The sequence below is a fragment of the Triticum dicoccoides genome, chromosome 5A (assembly GCF_002162155.2).
Source record: "Triticum dicoccoides isolate Atlit2015 ecotype Zavitan chromosome 5A, WEW_v2.0, whole genome shotgun sequence".
In the NCBI taxonomy this organism is placed as follows: domain Eukaryota; kingdom Viridiplantae; phylum Streptophyta; class Magnoliopsida; order Poales; family Poaceae; genus Triticum; species Triticum dicoccoides.
Genome location: NC_041388.1, coordinates 528132461 through 528139630, shown reverse-complemented (window position 1 = coordinate 528139630; position 7170 = coordinate 528132461).

Sequence of the window (7170 nt, the reverse complement as noted above, 5' to 3'; positions counted from 1 at the left end):
AGCTTTTGGGAGCCTGGTTAAATGGAAGGTAGGATTGGGAGACAAGACCTTTTTCTGGAAAGACCAATGGCTACAGGGCGCAACCATCATAGATATAGCACCATTGGTTGTGGCGACAGTACGTATTCAAGTGGCAAACAGGAGACTGGTACGTGATGCTATGTGTATGCATGCATGGATGAACGACATAGTGGGTGACCTATGCACGGAGGGTTTAATCCAGTTCATCAAATTTTGGGAGATCCTCTCACAAGTTCAAATGGATGCTAAGATAGAGGACTGCCCCATTTGGGCTTGGAACGTGTCGGGAGTCTACACAGCGTCAGCAACATACAAGATGATGTGTGACGGAGGAGTTAGATTCCACTCCTTCGGGGCCATCTGGAAATGTTGGGCGCCACTTGCGTGTTAGATATTCATGTGGCTTGCAGTGCAATACCGACTATGGACGTCATATAGGAGGGCTAGACACGAACTGTAAGACCAGACATCAAGATGCTACCTATGTGACTAGGAGGAGGACATGATTGACCGCATATTCCAGCAGTGTGTGTTCTCGCGGCAAGTGTGGTACCGTTGCATTGCCAGGATGGGTTTGAGGACGGAGCTATGCCCAACAAATGACTCAAGGTTGGTGCAATGGTGGACGGAAGCTAGGAAACGAATATATAAGCAAACTCGGCAAGGCTTTGACACATTCGTGATGCTAATCTGTTGGACACCATGGAAGCAACGGAACGCGAGGGTGTTTGGCTTAGGCCCGATCAAGAACGAGTGGGATACGGTGGACATGATCTTTGACGATGTGAGGACCTAGGCCACAACAGCAGCGTTTGGAGGACAACTTGTATCAGAGTAGTCGAGTAGAGTGAGGGACTGGTGTGGAGGCTTGGTTCGGGTCGACTTGTGACAGCTAACTAGCGCATTTGTAATCTCTTGTACATATTTTCTCCCTTCTATAAAGCTAAGGTACACCATTGGCGTACCCTTGAAAAAAAATTATCCGCTGATTGGTCAGAACTTGTCTAAGAACCTGGATATGAAAGCCGATCATCCAACCCTATCTGCCAAACATCTTCTCGGTTCTTTCTAAAGGTCCACATCACTCAAAATAATAGCATATCAAATCTTCGATGAGTGAAAATATTCAAGTGTGATACTCGTTCAGATGTAAATATTACAACACGGAGGAGATGTTCAAATGTAAAATGGTGGAGTGAGAGGGGTGGTCGGAACCTACGAACAAGGATACTGCATCGGCCAGACCATGCCTGCTCCTGCTACGGGACAGTTCGCCCTTTCGGTCGATGGTTTGTTCTCCTCAGACGGGACTGCGGGTTCAGGGATGGTCCTCGGGAATCCAGATGGAAGCTTGATCTTTGCTGCTTATCGACACCTCTTCTTCTGCAATGATGCCCTCGGAAGCAGAACTACGTGCAATTAGGAAGGGTCTAGCGCTAGCTTTCGAGTGATTAGACCTTCCTATGGTAATCCAATCTGAATCTTCGACGACACTCTCTTCATTGTCCTTGGATAATCTTGATCGATCGGCTTACAGCCATTTAGTCACAGAGATTAAGCACCTCTTAGTTGGTAGAGAGTTTCTTCCTATGATAATTTCTAGAGATCAAAACAGAGTAGCGGACCGCCTGACAAACCATGGGAGAGTAGAGTGTAGCATAGCTTGCTGGCTATAGAATTGACCACCTTGTATTGCTGAGCTTTTGACAACTGACTGTAACTCTACATCTATGGAATAAAACTCTTTTACCCCTGCAAAAAGAATATATTACAATCCAACTAAATTTTGAAATAAAACAATTCAAACTTGAATTCAACTTGCGCCTATGTTCTAGTTGTCCCTTCTAAGAGCCCACTGATGTCCAGCGAGATCGTCCTTAAGCTGCTCATGAGTTACTCAGTGTCGAATTTATTGATATATTTGGAAAAACTCATCAAAATTGGCCAGATTCCGATGTGGAAGTTGAATAGGATCACCCATGTTCTCAAATTCCAGACCTTCGGCAACATCTTCACCTCCATCCTCCACGATCATGTTGGGCATGATCACACAACATGTCTCCGGATCCCATGTTTTCGCAGGTTCTCGAACAAAGAAAAATGGGCTTGGAGCACTCCAAATGCCCTCTCCACATCCTTTCTAGCTCCTTCTCATCTTTTGACAAAGTGAACTCTTTTCTGACCAATTGTCTTAGAGATGGTCTTGACGAAGGTCGCCCATGGAGGATAGATACCGTCAACCAGATAGTAGCTCATGAATTGACAATACAGTTCCACGAAGTGTCTCTCTTCGAATTAAAGAAATAAGCCTGACCCTGCGTACACAATGGTGCGATTACATTTCAGTGTTGGTTGCATGGAGAGAATTGAAGAAATTAACATGCATGAGATCAAATCACAAAGTCATGTATATGTTTTAGCATAAGAGTGAATGACCTATGTTTCAAAATATGGCACGAGTTAGGTGTCCTTCTGCGGATGGTTCACAATCATGCACCGGAAGAGGTAGTCCGCAATGTGTTTCTGTCCATCTCTAGTTTCAATGTTGTATCAGTGCATGTGATAAGGATCAAGTAATGCTAGAATACTATGTTGGAGTTAGGGATCTAAATCTTTATCATGTGCCCAAAGCCTCATTAAGATCGGGGAGACTATACTGACATAGAAGACATTTGCATGGATTAAAGTGTAGAAAAAGTTTATCGGCAGGGCAGTCATCGACGAAATGAACACCCTCTATAAGCTTAACGTGCAACACTCGTCACATTGTTTTGACCTAGATACCACATCGGCGTCTAGAAGCTGAACTTCGATAGAGAGTGTCCTCAACCTAGAGTCCAATAGCATCGGTTCACCGGTGTCGGTGTGAAATCCTACAAACCTCGGGGTACAGGGTCCCAAGCTGTGGATCTTGGATCGATGGTAAGAGGAACGAGGGAGACAATGTTTACCTAGGTTCAGGCCCTCTTGATGGAGGTAAGACACTACGTCCTGCTCTTGTTCATATTGATGGAGATGTATCAAGTACATAGGTGACCTACGCTGAGATCGTAAGTTGTGTTCTACCTCTAGGGCTAGATGAATGTAATTGTGATTCGGTCCCCTCTACGGGCTAGATGAATGTAATTGTGGTTCAGTCCCCTCTACGGGCTAAACCCCTTGGCTTATATACACACTAATACGTCTCCAATGTATCTATAATTCATGAAGTATTCATGCTATGTTTACAACAATTTATATGGTTTTGGTATGATTTGCATTGAACTAACCCAGACTGATGATGTTTTCAGGAGAACTACCGTGGTATTTTTTGTGCAGAAATAAAAGTTCTCCAAATGCAACGAAATTTTTGATGATTTTTTTTGGAACAAAAGAGGCACTAGAAGCTTTGTGGGAGGACTAGAAGGTGAAGGAGGTGAGCACAAGACACCTGGGCGCGCCAGGAGGCCCAGGCGCGCCCAGGTGGGTTGTGCCCACCTCGAGGCCCATCTTCGCATGAAACCAACGCAAAAAATCCTGCAAATACAGAAACCCCCAGAAATAACCATAGATCAGAAGTTTCGCCGCCGCAAGCCTCTGTATCCATGAAAAACCAATCTAGACCCCGTTCCGACACCCTGTCGGAGGGGGTAATCATCACCGGTGGCCATCTTCATAATCCCGGCAGCCACCATGATGAGGAGGGAGTAGCCCACCCTCGGGTGTGAGGGTTTGTACTAGTAGCATTGTGTTTAATCTTCCTCTCTCTCTCTCTCTCGTGTTCTTGAGATGTCACGATCTTGATGTATCGCAGGTTTTGTTAATATAGTTGGATCATATAGTGTTTTCCCCTTTCTACCTTGTTGTGAATTTAATTTTCCCTTTGAGATTTCGTTTTAGGATTGAATACTTTTGTGGATTTGAGAGCACTTGATGTATGTCTTGATATGAATACCCGTGGTGACAATGGGGTATCATTCACTTGATGTGTGTTTTGGCACTCAACTCACGGATTCCCGAGGTAACATTGGGGTAATATATGCATAGGGATTGATGCATGTTATCGTCTTTGTTTCTCTGGTAGAACTCTTGGGGCACTCTCATAGGTTCTTTATGTTGGATTGAGTATTATGAATCTGAAATTGTTTGATGCATATCGCAGAATCAACTCATGGATACTCGCGGTGACATTGTAGTATCTAGGTGACATTAGAGTTGGTTGATGTGTATCATATGGTGTTATTTTTAGTATGAACTCTTGGTTAGATCGATCAAAAAGAATAGCTTTGTGTTATTTTAGTACGAACTCTAGGATAGATTGATCGGAAAGAATAGCTTTGATGTGGTTTCATACCCTACAAACAATTTCTTCTTATGTTCTCTGCTAGATAAGAACTTTGGAGTGATTCTTCATCGCACGTTGAGGGATGGTTATATGATCAATATTAGCATTGTTGAGAGATAGCACTAGCGAAAGTATGGACCCTGGGCCTCATTTTCAAGCATTGCAATACCGTTTGTGCTCACTTTTGTTACTTGCTACCTTGTTGTTTTTTATTATTCCTATTACAAAAATCAAAATCTACTATCATTACTACACTTGTATCACCATCTCTTTGCCGAACTAGTGCATCTATACAATTTACCATTGTATTTGGTGTGTTGGGGATACAAGAGACTCTTTGTTATTTGGTTGCAGGGTTGTTTGAGAGAGACCATCTTCATCCTACGCCTCCCACGAGTTGATAAACCTTAGGTCATCCACTTGAGGGAAAATTGCTACTGTCCTACAAAACTCTGCGCTTGGAGGCCCAACACGAGTCTACAAGAATAAAGTTGTGTAGTAGACATCAAGCTCTTTTCTGGCGCCATTGACGGGGAGGTGAGTGCATGAAGGTATATCTTTAGATCTTGCAATTGAATATTTTAATTTCTTGTTTTATCACTAGTTTGGTTTATAAAATAGAACTACAAAAAATGGAATTGAGGTGGCCTCATATTATTCGTCTTTATAATGTCTTTCTTGATAATGATGGTAAGGAAAACAGTGCTCAATTGATAGAAGAAGAATTCTATAAAATGTTTGACAAACAATCTTTGAATGATGAGCATGATTGCAATGTTGTTGGTATAAACGTTTTGAATGTCCATAATGTTAATGATATGCAAAGTCATAAGCTTGGGGATGCTATATTTGATAAAGATGGTATTTTTAGTCCCCCAAGTTTTGAGGAGAAAATTTATTATGATCATTTCATTCCTCCTATTTATGATGATTATGAAAGTGTGGATTTGGAGAGGTCATGACTTTATTTAATGATCAATCCACTATTTTAGAAGAGGTTTCAATTGATTATTATGAGAACAAAGTTGCTATCTATGATGATTATTGTGATGACACTTATGATATAAAGAATAATGATAGCCATGAAACATGTCATCATCATTTTAATGCTCAAATTGATTATGTAAATCAAGTATCAGATGATAGTTATTTTCTTGAATTTGCCCCCACCACTATTCATGAGAATAAATTTGTTTATGTATGGAGTAATGAAATTTCCATGCTTATGTATCATGAAAAGAATGCTTTATGTGATAGTTATATTGTTGAATTCATTCATGATGCTACTGAAAATTATTATGAGAGAGGAACATATGCTTTTGCATATCTCAATAATACCAAGTTTCCTCTCTATGTGTCAAAAATATTGAAGTTGCACTTGTTTTACCTTCCTATGCTAGTTGATTCTTGTTGCCATGAATTGTCTGCGCACAAAATCCCTATGCATAGGAAGTGGGTTATGCTTAAATGTGCTAGTCATATGCTTCATGGTGCTCCCGTTATGTTTCAATTCTTACCTTTTATGCGAGCATCATCATGCCTAGCTAAAAAGGCATTAAAGAAAAGCGCTTGTTGGGAGACAACCCAACACTTTTACCTACTATTTTTTGTGTGTCCACATGATTAATCTATTGTATTAGTCATCTTTTATAGCTTTTGTTTCAATAAAGTGCCAAGTAAAGCCTTTGGGACCATGTTTGGTGATAGTTGATTTGATCTTGTTGGAAAACAGAAAAGTTTGCGTCCAGTAACATAATTTTCAAAAATCACAGAAGTTACGAAAGCTTCTTATTTTTTACACAAGATTTATAAACAAATTTCTCACGTTGTCCTAATTTTTCAGAATTTTTGAAGTAGCAGAAGTATGGTCGTTGTCCAGATCATTACAGACTGTTCTGTTTTTGATAGATTCTGTTTTCAATTCATAGTTTTCTTGTTTCCTAGTTTCTATGGCTTATATTGCTCAATATAAATTGTGGAAATGATAAGGTACAATATGCACTGTGTGATAACAATCATGAATCATGTCTTTGATAGTACCAAAGTGAATGGTTTGCTCTTTATCATACTAGCCTATCTCACAAAGTTCCATTATGTTTTGGGTAAGATATCGATATGAGGAGAATAAGGAGTGGCAAGACCCTAAGCTTGGGGATTCCCAAGGCACCCCAAGGTAATATTCAAGGAAGATCAAAGCAACTAAGCTTGGGAATGCCCCGGAAGGCATCCCCTCTTTTGTCTCCAATATTACCGGTAACCTCACTTGGAGCTATATTTTCATTCATCACATGATATGTGTTTTGCGTGGAGCATCATTTTCTTTTGTTAGGATTTTCTTTCTGTCATTTAGAATAATGTTTTTCATCTCTTACTTCAATAAAAATGTCAAGTATAGCCTTTACCATGGTTATTTTGCAAGTCTATATGTGGCAGTTTGAACACTGAAAGTTGCACGCTAGTGCGTGAATTCTTGAAAAAAGTCAGAATGTGGTGAAGTGTTGATTTTTTTGAAAAATAATCTATGATAAATTTTCCATAATGTGGTAATTTTTCAGAATTTTTGGAGTTAGAGAAGTATGAATCTCCTTGCATTCTTTACAGATTGTCCTGTTTGACAAATTGCTGTTATGTTTGCATTGTGTGCATATGTTTGCTTGTTTAATGATTCTATTTGAGGATAGGAGTATTAAATATGCAGAGGCATTTAGTATGCAATGTTGAATAATAATTTTAGTGATTTTCTATAGTAGAGAATGATAAGGTTTTGCATTGATTTATACTAACTTATCTCACGAGTTCTTGTTGAGTTGTGTGGATGAAATTGT